This window comes from Pteronotus mesoamericanus, unplaced genomic scaffold (genome assembly GCF_021234165.1).
Source record: "Pteronotus mesoamericanus isolate MK-2021 breed Mesoamerican mustached bat unplaced genomic scaffold, CSHL_Meso_final contig_64, whole genome shotgun sequence".
NCBI classification, from domain to species: domain Eukaryota; kingdom Metazoa; phylum Chordata; class Mammalia; order Chiroptera; family Mormoopidae; genus Pteronotus; species Pteronotus mesoamericanus.
This window is the reverse complement of record NW_026555224.1, coordinates 2,390,915-2,412,123: the sequence shown is the minus strand read 5'-3', so window position 1 is coordinate 2,412,123 and position 21,209 is coordinate 2,390,915.

The following is a 21,209-nucleotide window of genomic DNA, read 5'->3' as shown; positions in this document are numbered from 1 at the left end:
TAATCACAAATCTTCTTAGATCAATCAAACTTTTAACCCAACTTTCAGCCTGCTTTACTGGTTTGTATCCTGGCAACCGAAAGCAACAGGAGGAAAAACATGCACAATTATGCTTATTGGTTTTGCTTTCAATTTATGTCCACAGATCCCTAGCACTCCACTAATACAGCCCTCCAATATTCCATTTCCCTAATATATTTACTTCCTGTTTTCCCACATCACCTTTTCTTTTTTTGGAGGAGGAGAATGGTCATTCATATATTAACCTTTTCCTCTTTTAAAATTATTTTTCTTTTTAAATTATTATTTTCAATTATGGTAAAATATGCATAATGTAAAATTGATCTGTTAACCACTTCTAAGAGTCCCAGACAACCCTTCACAGCTTATCTCTCCATACTCTCCATGGATGATCTCAGTTACTATGTAATTAGGAATATTAGAAGCAATTAGAAAGGAATGACATTTTTCTTCCCACTGCCAGATTTATCAACCTGCTGGCCTCTGTGTCCATTTCATTTGCTTGCCTCCTCCTACACTGAAAAAATTGTCCATGCCCCCATGGACCCTAGCACCCTCACCCACTCAAGGACTCTGTTCACCATATTATCGCCATCCTCTCCTCCTCACCAACTTTTCTCTCTACTCCCAACAGCATACAAAAGCATTATCTTTAAATGCAAAAAAAGACTTAATGGAGGACTTCTGGCCAAGATGGAGGTGTAGGTAGATACACTTTACCTCCTCCCACAACCAAAAGAAGGAAAATGACAAATTTAAAAATAAAAAATAACCAGACTGCCAGAAAATCGAACTGTATGGAAGTCAAACAACCAAGGAGCTAAAGAAGGGTCAGAGACGGGCAGTTGGGGCGGAAAGGATAGGCGGCAAGGCAGCAGCTAGAGGACCAGGTGGTCCCACATTTCCATGCGGATAAACTGGGAGGAACAGCTGGGGAGCCAGAGAGACTGCACAACCCAGGGTTCCAGTCTGTCTGTCTGAGGAAAAGAAAGCCTCAAAACCTCTGGCTGTAGAAATCTGAGGGGGTTGTGGCAGCGGGAGAAACTCCCAGCTTCATGGAGAGACCCACAGGGTCCCAGAGCATACACAAACCCACGCACCTGGGAATCAGCACTAGAAAGGCCCAATTTGCTTGCGGGTAGTAGGGGAAGTGACTGAAAGCCGGCCAGGAGCAAAACAAGTGGTATTATTCCCTCTCAGACCCCTCCCCCACATACAATGTCACAAAGCAGCGACCTGAGTTGCCCTGCCCTGATGAATACCTAAGGCTCTACCCCTTCCAAACTAACAGGCGTGCTGAGACAAAGAAATATGGCACAAATGAAAGAACAGATCAAAGGTCCAAAAATAGTACTAAGCAATGAAGAGATAGCCAACCTATCAGACGCACAGTTCAAAACACTGGTAATTGGGATGCTCACAGAATTGGTTGAGTATGGTCACAAAATGGAGGAAAAAGTGAAGGCTATGCAAAGTCAAATAAAGAAAAATACACAGGGACCCAACAGTAAAGGGAAAGGAACCAAGACTCAAATCGACTTGGAGCAGGAGGAAGAGGTACACATTCAACCAGAACAGAATGAAGAAACAGGAATTCAAAGGGGGGGCGGGGGGAAACTAGGAGAGGCTTAGGAACCTCTGGGACAACTTTAAACGTTCAACATCTGAATCATAGGATTGCCAGAAGGAGTAGAGGAAGAGCGAGAAATTGAAAACTTATTTGAAAAATTAATGAAGGAGAACTTCCCCAATCTGGCCAAGGAAATAGACTTCCAGGAGATCCAGGAAGCTCGGAGAGTCCCAAAGAAGTTGGATCCAAGGAAGCACATATCAAGGCACATCATAATTAAGTTACCCAAGATTAAAGATAAGGGGAGAATCTTAAAAGCAGCCAGAGAAAAGGAGATGGTTACCGAAAAGGAGTTCCCATGAGACTATCAGCGGATTTCTCAAAAGAAACCTTGCAGGCAAGAAGGGACTGGAAAGAAGTATTCAAAGTCATGAGAGGCAAGGACCTAGATCCAAGATTTCTCTACCCAGCAAAGCTATATTTAGAATGGAATGGAAGAGAGAAGATGGTGGAGGAGTGAATGGGAGTCACGCTGACCTCCTCCCAAAACCAGACTGGAATTGCAACTAAATAGTGGAGTAATCACCTGGAAAGCAGTGGAGCAATAGTGGGAGAGGAGCCCTGGTGCCACGGACAGTGGATTCGACTCTCACACATCCCAATGGGTGAGAAGTGCGGTGGAGGCTCGAGAGGGTGGGCTGGGTGCCCACAGGCACTGGAACCAGAGGGACATTGAAATGGCCAGTTAGCTTCCCCTGAGAAGAACGAGGTCTGAATCATAATCAGGGACCTTTAAACTACAGCAGCTAAAACCAAGAAAATACAGACAAAACGCAACCCCAAAAAGCTTAGGGGCGCTCTCTGCCAGAGATAGGTGGCTGGGGATGCAAAGAGATATTTAAAGGGCCAACGCAAAAGTTGCAGTGGCAGCCACCCTCCTTGATCTCTGGGTAGAGGCGGCAGCAGGGTGGGCTGGTGCCTGGGAAAAGACTGGTGAGGAAAACTTTGTGAAGAGAACTGACACGGCGGCCGGTGGAGCCCGGGTGATGGCACACCTCCCACTCTGCAGCTACCACCTCGCTCAGGCATAAGGAAATCAATTAACCTGCCTTTTGTGCGCTCCGCACACAGCTTGTACACGTGTGAGCTGCGGGGCTGAGTGCAGACTGGCTGGGAGAGGCTTGAGGAGAGACTGGAGTCGGAGGCATTGGGGAAAGAACGGGAGGAGGAACGGGGGAATCCTGACTCCCTCCTCATTCTGTAGTCTCCATTGTGGGCTGGAAAAGCGTGACCCCAAAGAGGCAGAAGCGGGGCGCGGATGAACCAGACTGCCTGCAATTGAAACGCAGTCCGCACAGGGGGTGGATCCTTGGCCGAAGGGGTCACAGAACTGCCCAGAGGCCCCTAGGGAGAGTCTGGAAATGGAGGCATTGGGGAAAGAACGGGAGGAGGAACCAGGGAACCCCGACTCCCTCCCCTTTCCGTAGTCTCCATTGTGGGCTGGAAAGGTGCGCCCCCAAAGAGGCAGAAGAGGGGCGCGCAGGAACCAGACTGCCTGCGATTGAAACGCAGTCCGCACAGGGGGTGGATCCTTGGCCGAACGGGTCACAGAACTGCCCAGAGAGCCCTGAGGAGAGACTAGAAACTGAGGCATTGGGGAAAGAACGGGAGGAGGAACCGGGGAGTCCCGACTCCTTCTCCTTGCCGTAGTCTCCATTACGCGGGAAGAGGCCACACCCCCAAAGAGCCAAGGGCCGAAAAGCACACATAGACACCCCCAAAACACCCAGTGCAGGCGCGCACACTTGCGCCAAGTGACCGGCGAGGATTGGCAAGCGTGTGTGTAACCCGCGCGGGCTGGTGAACGCTTGCACTGGCCAGCAAGGCCTCCCACAGATTGACACCAATAAGGCCTGCGAGAGAGTGCACAGAGCGGCAAGGGCAGGCGTAAATTGACCCGCCCGCCCACGATTGCAGAGCGGCCCACAAAAGTAGTAGAGCTGCCCAGAGTCCCTGGAGGAGAGACCAGAGACAGGATTATCTGGAGAGTCCTGGAGCTGACTTCCTCCCATTTCCGTAGTCCCCATTTGGCGAGGGCAAACAATGCACCCAAAGAGCCAAAAGCGGGGAAAATACACAATAGAAGACCCTAAACTGACCACTGCCGCGGAGCTCGCCGGCCAGGGGGGGCCAGATGACTACGCGAGGTCGCGAATAAGCCCCCTGATCTGGGGCAAGCACATGTGAGCCCGGGCAGGTGGGGGGATCCTGCAGCGCTGGGAGCCCGCGTGAAGAGTGCAGAGAGATCCCAAAAAATACCCTAGCCCTGACCGAAGGGGTCACAAGGCTGCTCCAAGCAGGAGTCAGAGACAGACATTAGACTCCTGAAAGACTCAAACAAACAACCCAAAGTCATATAGGGTCAACAACTGACATCATCAGAGGCAGGCCCAGAAAGAAAAGTAAAGGACAAAAATACTTAACAGACTCTCACAAAAATGGGAAGAAAAAGAAGTTCCCCCCAAATGAGTGGAAAAGGGGACTCCCCACAGAGAGAGCTAAATGAAATAGAGGCAAGGGAACTATCAGATACTGAATTCAAAACAATGGTTCTAAGGAAGCTCAATGAGCTCAGCCAGCTCAAAGAGAACTATGAGAAACTGCAGAGAAACTATCAGGATCTTGCAGCAAACTATATCAGCCTGGAAAAGGACATAGAAACTATCAAGAAGACACAAGAAGATATGAAGAATACCATTTGTGAACTGAAGAACACAGTAGAAGGAATCCAAAGCAGGCTGGATGAAGCCAAGGATCGAGTCAGTGAGATGGGGGATAAGGTAGAAAGAAGCTCCCAGAAAGAACAAGAAATGGAAAAACGACTCAAAAAGAATGAAGAGGCATTTAGGGAAATGCAGGACAACCTGAAATGCAATAATATCTGTATAGTAGGGATTCCCAGAAGGAGAAGAAGAGGAGCAAGGGATAGAGAACCTCCTCGAAAAAGTAATGATGGAAAATTTCCCTAATTTGAGGAGAGAAAGGCTCTCATGGATCCAGGAGGCACAGAGGACCCCACTCAAGAGGGACTCAAAGAGGTCCACTCCAAGACACATCATCATTAAAATGGCAACTGTCAAAGACAAAGAGAGAATCCTCAAGCCAGCAAGGGAGAAGGAGAAAGTAACATACAAGGGGGCCCCGATATGCCTAGGAGCTGACTTCTCAACAGAAACACTACAAGCCAGAAGGGAATGGCAACAAATATTCCAAGCCATGAAAAGCAAGGGCCTACAGCCGAGGCTGCTCTACCCAGCTAGGCTCTCCATTAAAATAGAAGGGGAAATACAGAGTTTTCCAGACAAGAGAAGACTAAAAGAATACATCTCTACCAAACCAGCACTCCAAGATATGCTAAGGGGACTGGTTTAAGCAGATGAAGGAAAAGAATGAGACACAGGTACAAAGAGAAAAGATGAGTAAGTTTCTATCAGTAATATCTCTCAATGTGAATGGACTAAATGCCCCAATCAAAAGACACAGGGTAGCTGAATGGATAAGAAAACATGACCCACACATATGCTGCCTACAAGAGACCCACCTCAGAGCACGAGACCTACACAGATTGAAAGTAAAGGGATGGAAAAAAATATTCCAAGCAAATGGGCAAGAGAAAAAGGCCGGGGTTGCCATACTTGTATCAGACAAAGTAGATTTCAAAACAAAGGCCATAAAGAGAGACCCAGAGGGGCACTTTATAATACTTAAAGGAAGACTCTATCAAGAAGACATCAACACTGTAAACTTATATGCGCCCAATATAGGAGCCCCCAAGTTTATAAGGAAATTGTTGGATGACTTCAAAGAAGATACAGACAGCAACACACTGATATAGGGGATTTCAACACCCCACTGTCAAAAATGGACAGATCTTCCAAACAAAACATTAATAAACATATTGTGGCGCTGAATGACACACTGAATCAAAGAGACTTCACGGACATATATAGAACCTTACATCCCAAAGAAGAAAAATACACATTCTTTTCAAATGCTCATGGCAGTTTTTCAAAGATAGACCACATGATAGGACACAAAGCAAACCTCAGCAAATTCAGGAAAATTGAAATAATACCAAACTTTTTCTTGGACCACAAGGGATTGAAACTGGAAATCAACCTCAGAGAGAAACTTCAAAAACTTGCAAACTCATGGAGATTGAACAGTACACTATTAAACAATGAATGGGTCAATAATGAGATAAGAGAAGAAATCAAAAAATTTCTGGAAACAAATGAAAATGAACAGACAACAGTCCAAAACCTATGGGACACAGCAAAGGCAGTCCTGAGAGAGAAGTTCATAGCAATACAGGCTTACTTAAAAAAGATAGAAACATTTCAAATAAAAGACCTAACACTACAACTCCAAGAACTGGAGAAACAACAACAAATAAATCCCAGAGCAAGTAGAAGGAAGGAAATAGTCAAGATTAGAGCAGAACTGAATGACATAGAGATGAAAAGAACAATTCAGAGGATCAACCAATCCAGAAGCTGGTTCTTTGAAAAGATAAATAAAATCGACAAGCCTTTAAGCAGACTCATCAGGAAAAAAAGGGAGAGGACCCAAATTAATAATATCAGAAATGAAAGAGGAGAAACAACAACTGATACCACAGAAATACAAATGATCATCAGAAACTATTATGAACAATTATATGCCAAGAAATTTGAAAATCTTGATGAAATGGACAAATTTTCAGAAAAGTGTAACCTTCCAACACTGAAGGAGGAAGAAACAGAAAGCGTGAACAGACCGATAACAGCTGGGGAAATTGAAGCAGTGATCAAGGAACTCCCAGCACACAAAAGCCCAGGGCCAGACGGTTTCCCAGGAGAATTTTACAAAACATTTAAGGAAGAGCTAACCCCTGTCCTTCCAGGCTATTCCAAAAAATCCAAGAGGAGGGAAGACTCCCAGACTCTTTCTCTGAGGCCAGCATCACCCTGATCCCAAAACCAGATAAAGACCCTACAAAGAAAGAAAACTACAGGCCAATTTTGCTGATGAACATAGAGGCTAAAATCCTCAACAAAATATTGGCAAACAGCATCCAGCAATACATTACAAAGATTATCCACCACGATCAAGTGGGATTCATCCCAGGGATGCAGGGATGGTTCAATATACGCAAATCAGTAAACATGATACATCACATAAATAAAAGAAAAGACAAAAACCACATGATCATCTCAATAGATGCAGAAAAAGCATTTGATAAGGTACAGCACCCATTTATGATCAAAACACTCAGCAAAATGGGAATCAATGGGGCATTCCTCAACATAATAAAGGCCATATAGGAAAAACCTAAGGCCAATATCATACTCAACGGGCAAAAACTGAAAGCTTTCCCACTAAGATCGGGATCACGACAAGGATGTCCGCTCTCACCGCTTCTTTTCAACATCGTATTGGAAGTCCTAGCCACAGCGGTCAGACAAGAGAAAGAGATAAAAGGCATCCAAATAGGAAAGGAGGAAGTAAAGCTATCATTGTTTGCATATGACATGATAGCGTACATAGAGAACCCTGTAGACTCTACCAAAAAACTCCAAGAACTCATGGACAAAACCAAAGGGGAAGAGCTGAAGGAGGGAAGGAGGGAGGCGGCAAGGGAAAGTGGTGGGGGGTAGGCAGAGACAAATGTATTTGAAAAAATAAAATTAAATTAAAAAAGAAAAAGAAGTTCTTTGGCAATAGTTTGTACTATATATAGAGGGAGAATAAAAAGCTAAGAAAAGAATTAATTCAAATAAATTAGAGCAAAGTCTGCCCTCTGCTGCACTTGAGTGGTTTCCACCCAGTCAGGTTTTTAGTTGAAATAGCTCAGCACTAACAAATCAATCTCAAGTCATTACATTTTTTTTTTTTGTAATGCTGAAAATCAGTATCAGTGCCTAGATAATAGATTAAAGCAATTACATTATTATTATTTTAGGACACTGTAAATTTCTAGTACTAATGTACTTTTGTTACCAAATGGCATTTATAAAATAATAATGATGCTGAAATATAGGTGAATCATGTAAAGTATGTCATTCTGGGGAGCCAGCTAAGTTGGTCATTGATCATTTAAAATTCTTCTTTGTTTTGCTTAAATAAGGGCCAAAGTAATTATATTTTAATTTCTTACGGGGGAGGTAATAAAAGCCTAGGTTTTGTTTAACCCGAATTTTGGCTAGTATATCCCAAACTGGTTCAGTATTATTGTTTAGCCTTTGCAACCTTTATCCTTTAAGCCTAACCGGGACCCTAGCTTCAAACAGTGTCAGCCAAAGCCATCAAATTCTTGTGTCCTTTGCTCCTGGCTCCAGGTGGTGTCTGATTTAGAACTGACCAAACCAGTATTGAAACTTGACTAAAGACAAAAATGTATCTATCACTCAAGGTTTGTATTTTTAAGAATTTTCTCTGCTAGGCACCTCCTGTTATCTAATAACTAGATGTTATATATTTAAATAAAGTCTTCTTCATTTCTATCTTCATTTCCTTCTTATTCTTATAATTAAGGCACAATGCTTTTATTTTTTTTCTTTTTTTCTTTATTTATTTTTAAATACATTTGTCTCTGCCTCCTCCCCACCACTTTCCCTTGCCCCCTTCCTCCTTCCCTCCCCCAGCTCTTCCCCTTTGGCTTTGTCCATGAGTTCTTGGAGTTTTTTGGTAGAGTCTACAGGGTTCTCTATGTACGCTATCATGTCATATGCAAACAATGATAGCTTTACTTCCTCCTTTCCTATTTGGATGCCTTTTATCTCTTTCTCTTGTCTGACCGCTGTGGCTAGGACTTCCAATACGATGTTGAAAAGAAGCGGTGAGAGCGGACATCCTTGTCGTGATCCCGATCTTAGTGGGAAAGCTTTCAGTTTTTGCCCGTTGAGTATGATATTGGCCTTAGGTTTTTCCTATATGGCCTTTATTATGTTGAGGAATGCCCCATTGATTCCCATTTTGCTGAGTGTTTTGATCATAAATGGGTGCTGTACCTTATCAAATGCTTTTTCTGCATCTATTGAGATGATCATGTGGTTTTTGTCTTTTCTTTTATTTATGTGATGTATCATGTTTACTGATTTGCGTATATTGAACCATCCCTGCATCCCTGGGATGAATCCCACTTGATCGTGGTGGATAATCTTTGTAATGTATTGCTGGATGCTGTTTGCCAATATTTTGTTGAGGATTTTAGCCTCTATGTTCATCAGCAAAATTGGCCTGTAGTTTTCTTTCTTTGTAGGGTCTTTATCTGGTTTTGGGATCAGGGTGATGCTGGCCTCAGAGAAAGAGTCTGGGAGTCTTCCCTCCTCTTGGATTTTTTGGAATAGCCTGGAAGGACAGGGGTTAGCTCTTCCTTAAATGTTTTGTAAAATTCTCCTGGGAAACCGTCTGGCCCTGGGCTTTTGTGTGCTGGGAGTTCCTTGATCACTGCTTCAATTTCCCCAGCTGTTATCGGTCTGTTCACGCTTTCTGTTTCTTCCTCCTTCAGTGTTGGAAGGTTACACTTTTCTGAAAATTTGTCCATTTCATCAAGATTTTCAAATTTCTTGGCATATAATTGTTCATAATAGTTTCTGATGATCATTTGTATTTCTGTGGTATCAGTTGATGTTTCTCCTCTTTCATTTCTGATATTATTAATTTGGGTCCTCTCCCTTTTTTTCCTGATGAGTCTGCTTAAAGGCTTGTCGATTTTATTTATCTTTTCAAAGAACCAGCTTCTGGATTGGTTGATCCTCTGAATTGTTCTTTTCATCTCTATGTCATTCAGTTCTGCTCTAATCTTGACTATTTCCTTCCTTCTACTTGCTCTGGGATTTATTTGTTGTTGTTTCTCCAGTTCTTGGAGTTGTAGTGTTAGGTCTTTTATTTGAAATGTTTCTATCTTTTTTAAGTAAGCCTGTATTGCTATGAACTTCCCTCTCAGGACCGCCTTTGCTGTGTCCCATAGGTTTTGGACTGTTGTCTGTTCATTTTCATTTGTTTCCAGAAATTTTTTGATTTCTTCTCTTATCTCATTATTGACCCATTCATTGTTTAATAGTGTACTGTTCAATCTCCATGAGTTTGCAAGTTTTTGAAGTTTCTCTTTGAGGTTGATTTCCAGTTTCAATCCCTTGTGGTCCAAGAAAAAGTTTGGTATTATTTCAATTTTCCTGAATTTGCTGAGGTTTGCTTTGTGTCCTATCATGTGGTCTATCTTTGAAAAACTGCCATGAGCATTTGAAAAGAATGTGTATTTTTCTTCTTTGGGATGTAAGGTTCTATATATGTCCGTGAAGTCTCTTTGATTCAGTGTGTCATTCAGCGCCACAATATGTTTATTAATGTTTTGTTTGGAAGATCTGTCCATTTTTGACAGTGGGGTGTTGAAATCCCCTATATCAGTGTGTTGCTGTCTGTATCTTCTTTGAAGTCATCCAACAATTTCCTTATAAACTTGGGGGCTCCTATATTGGGCGCATATAAGTTTACAGTGTTGATGTCTTCTTGATAGAGTCTTCCTTTAAGTATTATAAAGTGCGCCTCTGGGTCTCTCTTTATGGCCTTTGTTTTGAAATCTACTTTGTCTGATACAAGTATGGCAACCCCGGCCTTTTTCTCTTGCCCATTTGCTTGGAATATTTTTTTCCATCCCTTTACTTTCAATCTGTGTAGGTCTCGTGCTCTGAGGTGGGTCTCTTGTAGGCAGCATATGTGTGGGTCATGTTTTCTTATCCATTCAGCTACCCTGTGTCTTTTGATTGGGGCATTTAGTCCATTCACATTGAGAGATATTACTGATAGAAACTTACTCATCTTTTCTCTTTGTACCTGTGTCTCATTCTTTTCCTTCATCTGCTTAAACCAGTCCCCTTAGCATATCTTGGAGTGCTGGTTTGGTAGAGATGTATTCTTTTAGTCTTCTCTTGTCTGGAAAACTCTGTATTTCCCCTTCTATTTTAATGGAGAGCCTAGCTGGGTAGAGCAGCCTCGGCTGTAGGCCCTTGCTTTTCATGGCTTGGAATATTTGTTGCCATTCCCTTCTGGCTTGTAGTGTTTCTGTTGAGAAGTCAGCTCCTAGGCATATCGGGGCCCCCTTGTATGTTACTTTCTCCTTCTCCCTTGCTGGCTTGAGGATTCTCTCTTTGTCTTTGACAGTTGCCATTTTAATGATGATGTGTCTTGGAGTGGACCTCTTTGAGTCCCTCTTGAGTGGGGTCCTCTGTGCCTCCTGGATCCATGAGAGCCTTTCTCTCCTCAAATTAGGGAAATTTTCCATCATTACTTTTTCGAGGAGGTTCTCTATCCCTTGCTCCTCTTCTTCTCCTTCTGGGAATCCCTACTATACAGATATTATTGCATTTCAGGTTGTCCTGCATTTCCCTAAATGCCTCTTCATTCTTTTTGAGTCGTTTTTCCATTTCTTGTTCTTTCTGGGAGCTTCTTTCTACCTTATCCCCCATCTCACTGACTCGATCCTTGGCTTCATCCAGCCTGCTTTGGATTCCTTCTACTGTGTTCTTCAGTTCACAAATGGTATTCTTCATATCTTCTTGTGTCTTCTTGATAGTTTCTATGTCCTTTTCCAGGCTGATATAGTTTGCTGCAAGATCCTGATAGTTTCTCTGCAGTTTCTCATAGTTCTCTTTGAGCTGGCTGAGCTCATTGAGCTTCCTTAGAACCATTGTTTTGAATTCAGTATCTGATAGTTCCCTTGCCTCTATTTCATTTAGCTCTCTCTGTGGGGAGTCCCCTTTTCCACTCATTTGGGGGGAACTTCTTTTTCTTCCCATTTTTGTGAGAGTCTGTTAAGTATTTTTGTCCTTTACTTTTCTTTCTGGGCCTGCCTCTGATGATGTCAGTTGTTGACCCTATATGACTTTGGGTTGTTTGTTTGAGTCTTTCAGGAGTCTAATGTCTGTCTCTGACTCCTGCTTGGAGCAGCCTTGTGACCCCTTCGGTCAGGGCTAGGGTATTTTTTGGGATCTCTCTGCACTCTTCACGCGGGCTCCCAGCGCTGCAGGATCCCCCACCTGCCCGGGCTCACATGTGCTTGCCCCAGATCAGGGGGCTTATTCGCGACCTCGCGTAGTCATCTGGCCCCCCTGGCCGGCGAGCTCCGCGGCAGTGGTCAGTTTAGGGTCTTCTATTGTGTATTTTCCCCGCTTTTGGCTCTTTGGGTGCATTGTTTGCCCTCGCCAAATGGGGACTACGGAAATGGGAGGAAGTCAGCTCCAGGACTCTCCAGATAATCCTGTCTCTGGTCTCTCCTCCAGGGACTCTGGGCAGCTCTACTACTTTTGTGGGCCGCTCTGCAATCGTGGGCGGGCGGGTCAATTTACGCCTGCCCTTGCCGCTCTGTGCACTCTCTTGCAGGCCTTATTGGTGTCAATCTGTGGGAGGCCTTGCTGGCCGGTGCAAGCGTTCACCAGCCCGCGCGGGTTACACACACGCTTGCCAATCCTCGCCGGTCACTTGGCGCAAGTGTGCGCGCCTGCACTGGGTGTTTTGGGGGTGTCTATGTGTGCTTTTCGGCCCTTGGCTCTTTGGGGGTGTGGCCTCTTCCCGCGTAATGGAGACTACGGCAAGGAGAAGGAGTCGGGACTCCCCGGTTCCTCCTCCCGTTCTTTCCCCAATGCCTCAGTTTCTAGTCTCTCCTCAGGGCTCTCTGGGCAGTTCTGTGACCCGTTCGGCCAAGGATCCACCCCTTGTGGGGCTTTGCGGAGGGGGGGGGCGGTTCCTCCTCTTCTCAGGTTGGGGTCTTCAGCCAAGGATCACCCTGTGCGGACTGCGTTTCAATTGCAGGCAGTCTGGTTCATCCGCGCCCCGCTTCTGCCTCTTTGGGGTCACGCTTTTCCAGCCCACAATGGAGACTACAGAATGAGGAGGGAGTCAGGATTCCCCCCGTTCCTCCTCCCGTTCTTTCCCCAATGCCTCCGACTCCAGTCTCTCCTCAAGCCTCTCTCAGCCAGTCTGCACTCAGCCCCGCAGCTCACACGTGTACAAGCTGTGTGCGGAGCGCACAAAAGGCAGGTTAATTGATTTCCTTATGCCTGAGCGAGGTGGTAGCTGCAGAGTGGGAGGTGTGCCATCACCCGGGCTCCACCGGCCGCCGTGTCAGTTCTCTTCACAAAGTTTTCCTCACCAGTCTTTTCCCAGGCACCAGCCCACCCTGCTGCCGCCTCTACCCAGAGATCAAGGAGGGTGGCTGCCACTGCAACTTTTGCGTTGGCCCTTTAAATATCTCTTTGCATCCCCAGCCACCTATCTCTGGCAGAGAGCGCCCCTAAGCTTTTTGGGGTTGCGTTTTGTCTGTATTTTCTTGGTTTTAGCTGCTGTAGTTTAAAGGTCCCTGATTATGATTCAGACCTCGTTCTTCTCAGGGGGAAGCTAACTGGCCATTTCAATGTCCCTCTGGTTCCAGTGCCTGTGGGCACCCAGCCCACCCTCTCGAGCCTCCACCGCACTTCTCACCCATTGGGATGTGTGAGAGTCGAATCCACTGTCCGTGGCACCAGGGCTCCTCTCCCACTATTGCTCCACTGCTTTCCAGGTGATTACTCCACTATTTAGTTGCAATTCCAGTCTGGTTTTGGGAGGAGGTCAGCGTGACTCCCATTCACTCCTCCACCATCTTCTCTCTTCCATTCCATTCTAAATATAGCTTTGCTGGGTAGAGAAATCTTGGATCTAGGTCCTTGCCTCTCATGACTTTGAATACTTCTTTCCAGTCCCTTCTTGCCTGCAAGGTTTCTTTTGAGAAATCCGCTGATAGTCTCATGGGAACTCCTTTTCGGTAACCATCTCCTTTTCTCTGGCTGCTTTTAAGATTCTCCCCTTTTCTTTAATCTTGGGTAACTTAATTATGATGTGCCTTGATATGTGCTTCCTTGGATCCAACTTCTTTGGGACTCTCCGAGCTTCCTGGATCTCCTGGAAGTCTATTTCCTTGGCCAGATTGGGGAAGTTCTCCTTCATTAATTTTTCAAATAAGTTTTCAATTTCTCGCTCTTCCTCTACTCCTTCTGGCAATCCTATGATTCAGATGTTGAACGTTTAAAGTTGTCCCAGAGGTTCCTAAGCCTCTCCTAGTTTCCCCCCGCCCCCCCTTTGAATTCCTGTTTCTTCATTCTGTTCTGGTTGAATGTGTACCTCTTCCTCCTGCTCCAAGTCGATTTGAGTCTTGGTTCCTTTCCCTTTACTGTTGGGTCCCTGTGTATTTTTCTTTATTTGACTTTGCATAGCCTTCACTTTTTCCTCCATTTTGTGACCATACTCAACCAATTCTGTGAGCATCCCAATTACCAGTGTTTTGAACTGTGCGTCTGATAGGTTGGCTATCTCTTCATTGCTTAGTACTATTTTTGGACCTTTGATCTGTTCTTTCATTTGTGCCATATTTCTTTGTCTCAGCACGCCTGTTAGTTTGGAAGGGGTAGAGCCTTAGGTATTCATCAGGGCAGGGCAACTCAGGTCGCTGCTTTGTGACATTGTATGTGGGGGAGGGGTCTGAGAGGGAATAATACCACTTGTTTTGCTCCTGGCCGGCTTTCAGTCACTTCCCCTACTACCCGCAAGCAAATTGGGCCTTTCTAGTGCTGATTCCCAGGTGGGTGGGTTTGTGTATGCTCTGGGACCCTGTGGGTCTCTCCATGAAGCTGGGAGTTTCTCCCGCTGCCACAACCCCCCTCAGATTTCTACAGCCAGAGGTTTTGAGGCTTTCTTTTCCTCAGACAGACAGACTGGAACCCTGGGTTGTGCAGTCTCTCTGGCTCCCCAGCTGTTCCCCCCAGTTTATCCGCATGGAAATGTGGGACCACCTGGTCCTCTAGCTGCTGCCTTGCCGCCTATCCTTTCCGCCCCAACTGCCCGTCTCTGACCCTCGCACCGGTCTGGATGAATGTTTCTTCTTTAGCTCCTTGGTTGTTTGACTTCCATACAGTTCGATTTTCTGGCAGTCTGGTTATTTTTTATTTTTAAATTTGTCATTTTCCTTCTTTTGGTTGTGGGAGGAGGTAAAGTGTATCTACCTACACCTCCATCTTGGCTGGAAATCCTCTGTATTTCTCTGTTTGTTTTCTGTGTCTATCTTTGATGAAAATTTAAGATCCTTTAAGTCAGGGCTTTACTTGTCCTTTTTATTACTCTGTGCCCAGTTCCTAGAATAGTGCAAAAATTGGATCAATAAATTTCAAAATATATATTCATTACATAGGTAAAATTCTTCTAAGAGTTTCACACAGCTCAAATAATATGTGAAAACCACAAATGATCACCAAGACTATAAACATTTACTGCTGAACCTCAGACAAGGGTGTTAATACAAGAGGTCTCACTTATTTATCCATCGTCCCTACACTTGTTTTTACACTTTCGCATATTTTTCAAGTCCCTTTCCCACTAAGAGAGCTACATTATCATCTCAGGTCACCTGAGGTTACAAACTCAAAAACTTCAGTCGCGGATCACAGATTGAAACAAGGGAGCTGAATATATGCTCTTCAAAGCAGGCAATGTCAGTCCTGCTTCAACATTTTTTTTTAATTACAGTTTACATTCAATATTATTTTGTATTAGTTTCAGGTGTACAGCATAGTGTTAGACAATCATATACTTTACAAAGTGGTCCCTGATATTTCTAGTACCCATCTGGCACCATACATAGTTATTACCATTTCAACAGTCTTGACCCATTCTCATGGTTAAGCTGGACCTGTTCTTTCCATCATAGATATCAAGCCTCTATCTTTCACCCAGAATTTAATATAAAATTCACAACCTAAGCATCATTTATTTTTCTTTCTTTTCTCCTTTTCATTGAATTTATTGAGGTGACACTGCTTAACAAAATTACACAGGTTTCAGGTGTACAATTCTGCAATGCATCATCTTCACACTGTATGGTGTGCTTACCACCCCAAGTCAAGGTTACGTCCATCACCATTTATCCCCCACATACCCTCTCCACCTCCAACTCCCCTCACTCCCAGCAATCACCACACTGTTGTCTGTGTCTATGAGTTTTTTTCTTTTTCTTATTTTTTGTTCAAACCCTTCACCCCACCACCCTGCTCCCCCGACACCCCTACAGCCGTCAGTCTCCTCACTATCTAGGAGTCTGTCTCTATTTTTCTTGTTAGTTCATTCTGTTCAGTAGATTCTGCACATGAGTGTAATGATATGGTAGTTGTCTTTCTCTGACTGGCTTATTTCACTTGGCATAATGCTCTTCAGGTCCATCCATACTGTCATAAAAAATAAGATTTCCTTCTTTTTATGGCTGAGTAATATTCCACTGTGTAAATGTATCAGAGCTTTTTTATCCACTCATCTACTGATGGACACTTGGGCTCCTTCCAAATCTTGACTATTGTAAATAATGCTGCGATGAACATAGGGGTGCATATATTTTTTCAAATTAGCATTTTGGGTTTCTTCAGATAAATTCCCAGAAGTGGAATCACTGGATCCTAAGGCAGTTCCATTTTTAATTTTTTGAGGTAACGCCATACTGCTTTTCACAGTAGCTGCACCAGTCTGTATTTCCACCAACAGTGCACTAGGGTTCCCTTTTCTTCACATCCTCGCCAACACTCCTTGTTTGTTGATGTATTGATAATAGCCATTCTGACAGGAATCAGGTGATATCTCATTGTTTTTAACATGCATTTCTCTGATGATTAGTGACATTGAGCATCTTTTTATATATGTCTATTGGCCATCTGTATGTTCAGGTACTTTGCTTATTTTAAATAGGATCAATTTTTTTTGGTGTTGAGTTTTATAAGTTCTCTATAAATTTTGGGTATCAATTTCTTATCAGGTGTATCACTGGCAAATATGTTCTCCTATTCAGTGGGTTGTACTTTCATTTTGTTGATGATTTTCATTGAAGTACAAAGACTTTTTAGTTTGATGTAGGCCCATATGTTCATTTATCTTTTGTTTCCCTTGCCTGAGGAGATATATCAGAAAAAATATTGCTAGAAGAGATGTCCAAGATTTTACTGTCTGTGTTTTCTTCTAGAATTTTTATGGTTTTGAGTCTAACATTTAGATCTTAAATCAATTTTGAGTTTATTCTTCTGTATGGTATAAGAAAGTAGTCTAGTTTCATTTTTTACATGTATTGGTCAAATTTTCCCCAAACCATTTATTGAATAGACTATCTTTACCCCATTGTTATGCTCTTGCCTCCTTTATCAAATATTAATTGACCATAGGTATGAGTTTATTTCTGGGCTCTCTATTCTGTTCCATTGATCTATATGTCTGTTGTTATGCCAGTACCATTCTGCTTTGATTAATTTGGCCTTGGAGTACAGTTTGATAACAGGTAGCATGATTCCTCACACTTTGTTCTTCTTTATCCAGATTGCTGTGACTATTCAGGGTCTTCTATTGTTCCACATAAACGTCTGGAATGTTTGTTCTAGTTCTGTGAAATACACTATTGGTATCTTGATAGGAATTGCTTTGAATCTATAGATTGTTTAGGCTAGTATGGACATGTTAATGGTGTTAAGTCTCCTACCCGTAAACCTGGTATATGTTTCCACTTATTTGTATTTTCTTCAGTTATCTTCTTCAGTGTCTTATAACTTTCCAAATATAGGTCTTTTATACCTGCGGTTAAATTTATTCCTTGGCATCTTTTGATGCCATTATAAATGAGATTGTTTTCTTATTTCCCTCTGATAGTCCATGATTGGTTTATAAAAATGCAACTGATTTCTAGATATTTATTTTGTATCTTGCTACTTTACTATTCATTTGTCAGTTCTAGTAGCTTTTTTCTGGAATCTTTAGGGTTCTCTACATACTGCATAATATCACAAATAATGACAGGTTAACATCTCCTTTCCAATTTAGATGCCTTTAATTTCTTCTTATCTGATTGTTGTGGCTAGGACTTCCAGTACTATGTTAAATAAGAGTGGTGAAAACAGACATTCTTGTCTTGTTCCTTAATTTCAGGGAAACACTTTTAGTTTTTGCCCATTTAGTATGCTGCTGGCTGTGGGTTTGACCTATATGGCCTTTATTATGTTGAGGTATGTTCCCTTTCCAACTTCCCTGAGTTTTTATCATAAATGTGTTCTAGGTTTTATCAAAAGCTTTTTCTGCATCTAATGACATGATCATAATCATGTGTATCCTTCATTTTGTTTTTGTGGTGTATCACATTCATTGATTTACAAATATTATACCAACCTTGCATTTCCAGAATAAATCCCACTTGATCATGGTGTGTGATCTTCTTGATGTATTCCTATATTTGGTTTGCTAATATTTTATTGACCATTTTAGCATCTATGCTTTTCAGGGATATTGGCTTATAATTTTCTTTTTTGTAGTGTCTTTATCTGGTTTTGGAATTAGGATAACACTGGCCTTGTAAAATGAGCTGGAGAATCTTCTCTCCTCTTGAATTTTTTGGAATACTTTGAGAATCATAAGTGTTAGTTCTTCTTTAAAATTTGGTAAAATTCACCTGTGAAGCCATCTGGTCCAGAACTTTGTTGGGAGTTTTATGATTAGTGATTCAATTTTGCTAGTTGTAATCTGTCTATTCACATACTCCAATTCCCTCTGATCCAGTTTTGGAAGCTTCTATGTTTCTAGGAATTTATCCATTTCCTCCAGAACGTCCAATTTGTTGGCATATAGATTTTAGTAATATTTTCTTACAATCATTTGTATTTCTGTGGTGTCTGTTGTTACTTCTCTTTCATTTCTGATTTTATTCATTTGGGTCCTCTTTTTTCCTTGATGAGTCTGGTTAAAGGTTTGTCCATCTTTTTTAACTTTTCAAAGAACTAGCTCTTTTTTCCCCCTGTTTTTTAAAAAATTTATTTATTTTTTTTAAATACATTTGTCTCTGCCTCCCCCCCACCACTTTCCCTTGCCCCCTCCCTCCTTCCTTCCCTCAGCTCTTCCCCTTTGGTTTTGTCCATGAGTCCTTGCTATATGTTCCTTGACTTTCCCCTTCCCTTCCCTTTCCCTGCCCCCCCTCTCTTTTTTGTATTTTTTTAGACTCTATTTTATCTCAGCTCTGGTCTTTATTATTTCCATCCTTCTACCAAACATGGGCTTTGTTGCTCCTTTTTAAGTTCCTTTATGTGTGAAGTTAGATTATTTGAAATTTTTCTTGTTTCTTTTTAAAAATATATTTCATTAATTATACTATTACAATTGTCCCAATTTTTTCACCTTTCCCCCCCTCCACCCAATATCTCCATTCTCTCCATAATCCCCTACCCCTTAATTCATGTGCATGAGTCATGCATATAAGTTTTTTTTATTCCATTACCTATACTGTTCTTAACATCCCCCTGTCTATTTTGTACCTACAAATTTGTGCTTCGTAATTCCTACATATTTCCTCTCATTTTCCCCCTGCTCCCTCCCAACTGATATCCCTCCAAATGATCTCCATATCTATGTTTCTGTTCCTGTTCTGCTTCTTTGCTTAGTTTGTTGTTTGGATTCAATTATTGACAGTTGTGAATTTATTGCCATCTTATGTTCATTGTTTTGATCTTCTTCTTTTTCTTATATAATTCTCTTTAGCATTTCATATAACAATGGCTTGGTGATGATGAACTCCTTTACTTTTATTTTGTATGGGAAGCACTTTATCTGCCCTTTGATTTTAAATGATAGCTTTGCTGGATAGAGTAATATAGGTTGTAGGTCCTTGCTTTTCATCACTTTGAATACTTCTTGCCAGTCCCCTCTTGCCTGCAAGGTTTCTTTTGAGAAATCAGCTGACAGTCTTGTGGGGACTCCTTTGTAGGTAATTCTCTGCTTTTCTCTTGCTGCTTTTAAGATTCTCTCTTCACCTTTAACCTTTGATATTTTAATTATGATGTGTCTTGGTGTGGTTCTCTTTGCATCCATCTTGTTTGCAACTCTGTGCTTCATGGACTTGTATGTTTATTTCCTTCACCAAATTAGGGAAGTTATCTCACATTATTTTTTCAAATAAGTTTTTTCAATTTCTTGCTCTTCCTATTCTCCTTCTGGCACCCTTATGATTTAGATGTTGTACATTTAAAGATATCCTAGAGATTCCTAAGCCTATCCTTATTTTTTTTTAGTTCTCTTTTCTTCCTGCTCTTCTGATTGAATGTTTTTTCCTTCCTTGTGTTTAAAACTGTTGATTTGATTCTCAGCTTTATCCTCTCCACTCTTGGTTCTCTGTAGATTTTTCATTTTACTTAATGCAACCTTCTTTTCTGTCTGGGTCTTTTTTATGCCATTGAAGTATCCAGTGAGTTCCTGAAGCATCCTGATAACTAGTATTTTAAACTCTGCATCTGATAGGTTGCTTATCTCCATTTCATTTAGTCCTATTTCTTGAGTTTTGTTTCTGTTCTTTCATTTAAGCCATATTTCATTGTCCCCTCATTTTGGCAGCCTCCCTGTGTTTGTTTCTGTATATTAGGTAGAGCTGCTTTGACAGCCTGTCTTACTAGTGTGTCCTATTGTAGAAAAGCACACTTGTTAAGTTGTGTGGGAGCCTTAGGTAATCGCTGGGCAGGGCAATCCAGATCTTCGCTCTGTTGCTCTTGCAACAGAGCGAAGGACGGCTTGCAGAGGGGACAATGCCACTGCCTACCCCTGGAGTGTTTCCTAGGAGGAAGTTGTCTCCTGGCACTCGCACTTCATTTTCTCCCCATATGCCACTGGTGCACTCCCAGCTGTTGTCCTGGTGCTGAGTCCCAGAAGGTGTTGGTCTGTGTGAGTCCTATGTCTGTTGTGGGCCCTTTAAGAGGAGTGTTTTGAAAATTTCACAGTTTCTTCCACCACCGCAACCTTCACTCTGGTTTTCACAGCAAGAAATTATGGGGACTTATCTTCCTGGTGCTCAAACCCTGGGCTGGGTCGTCTGGACTGAGGTAGGGATCCCTTGCTACTGAGGTATTTCTCTCATTGTTTATCTGCCGCACATAGATGTAGGACTGCCCATTCCCATCTCCACAGTTCTCTGTCCCTCTCCATGTCTGTACACCTCTCGACCTCTCTGTTACTCTCCACATGTCCAACCCTCTACCTGTCTGGATAAATGTGGTTTCTTTAGATCCTTGGTTATTGAACTTCCACACAGCTCAATTTTTTGACAATTCTGAGTGCTATTTGTTTTGTAGTCTAGTTGTACTTTTTGCTATAGCTGTGCGCAGAGGTGAGGCATTTTTACCTACACCTCCATCTTGACCTGAAGACAGGTTTTTCTTGCTTCCTGAGATAGACATGTAATGCCATGAATTTTCCCCTTAGGACTGCTTTTGCTATGTTCCATTGATTTTTTGGGGTCATTGTGTTCTCATTTTCTTTGTTTTAAGATAACTTTTGATGTCTTCCTTGATCTTATTTTTAGTTCATTCATTGTTTAGCAACATGTTATTTAGCCTCCATGTCTTTGTGTATTTTTCAGTTTCTTTCTTGTAACTGATTTCCAGTTTCACACCATTTGGTCAGTGAAGATGCTTGATAAGATTTCAATCATCTTAAATTTATTGACACCTGTTTTATGTCCCAAAATGTGGACTATCCTAGAAAATATTCC